The sequence below is a fragment of the Lepus europaeus genome, chromosome 7 (genome assembly GCF_033115175.1).
Source record: "Lepus europaeus isolate LE1 chromosome 7, mLepTim1.pri, whole genome shotgun sequence".
Classification (NCBI taxonomy): Eukaryota; Metazoa; Chordata; class Mammalia; order Lagomorpha; family Leporidae; genus Lepus; species Lepus europaeus.
Genome location: NC_084833.1, coordinates 16980492 through 16982245, shown reverse-complemented (window position 1 = coordinate 16982245; position 1754 = coordinate 16980492). Strand labels below are relative to the sequence as shown.

The following is a 1754-nucleotide window of genomic DNA, read 5'->3' as shown; positions in this document are numbered from 1 at the left end:
AACAAATGCCATTGAGGATGCAGGGAATAACTCACTCTAATACACTGCTGGTGGGAATGTAAATTCATATAACCATTATGGAAGACAGTGTGAAGATTCCTCAGAAATATTAAAATAGATCTGCCATTTGACCCAGGCATTCCACTCCTGAGAATTTACCCAAAGGAAATGAAATCAGCATATGAAACCATTATCTGTGCCCCCATATTTATAACAGCTCAACACAAAATAGATAAGATATGAATTAATCCAAATATTCATCAATTTATGACTGGGTAAGGAAATTGTGGTATATGTTCAAGACAGAACAGTACTCAGCTGTAAAAAGAAATGAAATCCTATCATTTGCAACAAAATGGATGAAACTTGAGGCCATTATGCTTAGTGAAATAAGCTAATCCCCAAAAGACAAATAAAATACATTTTCCCTGATTTGTGGTAACTAATATATATAGTACAAAAATATGTAATGTGTATGAGCTAATTGGCATTTGACATTTGATTAATTTTTATAATCCTGTATATGCTCTTGAGAAACTTTTTTTTTTTTTAAAATATGGAATGTTTCACGAATTCGTGTGTCATCCTTGTACACGGGCCATGCTAATCTTCTCTGTATTGGTCCAATTTTAGTATATGTGCTGCTGAAGTGAGCATGAGGAATATTGTTTTTAATTCTTACCTCTTGTTGAATTCTATATTCAGTGGAGGGTTAAGCTTGTGATTAGAAAGAAAACTGAAAGTATAAAAATTAAGAGACAAATAAGAGGGGGCAGTGCCATGGCTCACTTGGTTAATCCTCCGCCTGCAGCGCTGGCATCCCATATGGGCACTGGGTTCTAGTCCCAGTTGCTCCTCTTCCAGTCCAGCTGTCTGCTGTGGCCCAGGAAGGCAGTGGAGGATGGCCCAAGTGCTTAGGCCCCTGCACCTGCATGGGAGACCAGGAGGAAGCACCTGGCTCCTGGCTTCAGATCAGCACAGCGCCAGCCATGGTGGTTATTGGTGGGGTGAACCAATGGAAGGAGGACCTTTCTCTGTCTCTCACTGTCTATAACTCTACCTGTCAAATAAATAAAGACAGCTAAGAAAAAAAGAGCGAGAGTGGGGGTGAGTGATTGAGGGAGGGCAGGGTGTTAAGTATCATTATGCTCTTAAAATGGAATATATGAAATATATGAAATTTGTTCCCTCTTTATAAATAAAAAATTACAAAAAGATTCTAGCACAGTATTCCCAAGTTCCCACAGCCACTTTGTGCAGTGTTCTCATAGTCACATGATGCTGGGGATCCACTCTCTGCCCTGTAAACCTTCTCTTCAAAAACAGAACTACCCCATTCTGGAAGAGCCAGTTTCATGCTTGACAGAGGTCAGTCAATGCTCCATCCTGGTGACCTGAGGATGGTGCTTTGGTGGGAAGAGAGGAGCAATATGTCAGGTGGGCACAATGCCTCCTGCCAACCGCCCAGGCCATACTCCACTTGCTTTATTTTGGGAAGCTGATGCTTCCCATGCTGGTTGCTGGGCACCTTGGTAGGAGGAGGAGAAAGAAGCAATGTTCTCCCCATTCACAGAGTTCAGTGTGTACTCTGCCCCCACCAGCTTATCTGTCTGGACCCAAAGTCAGTTGGAAGGGGCTGGCGTTGTGGTGCAGCAGGCTAAATAAGCTCCAGTCTACAGCACTGGCACCCCATATGGGCACCAGTTTGAGTCCCAGCTACTCTACTTCTGATCCATCTCTCTCTGCTAATGCTT

The 1754-nt window shown here is 42.5% G+C and overlaps 1 non-coding gene across 1 annotated transcript; it reads right to left on the bottom strand.

The window, feature by feature from the left end:
• Positions 1-550: 550 nt before the first annotated feature.
• Positions 551-657, bottom strand: LOC133764917 (U6 spliceosomal RNA). Its single transcript, XR_009866486.1, has one exon. It is a non-coding gene; the product is annotated as a U6 spliceosomal RNA (small nuclear RNA).
• Between the last annotated feature and the right edge of the window lie 1097 nt (positions 658-1754).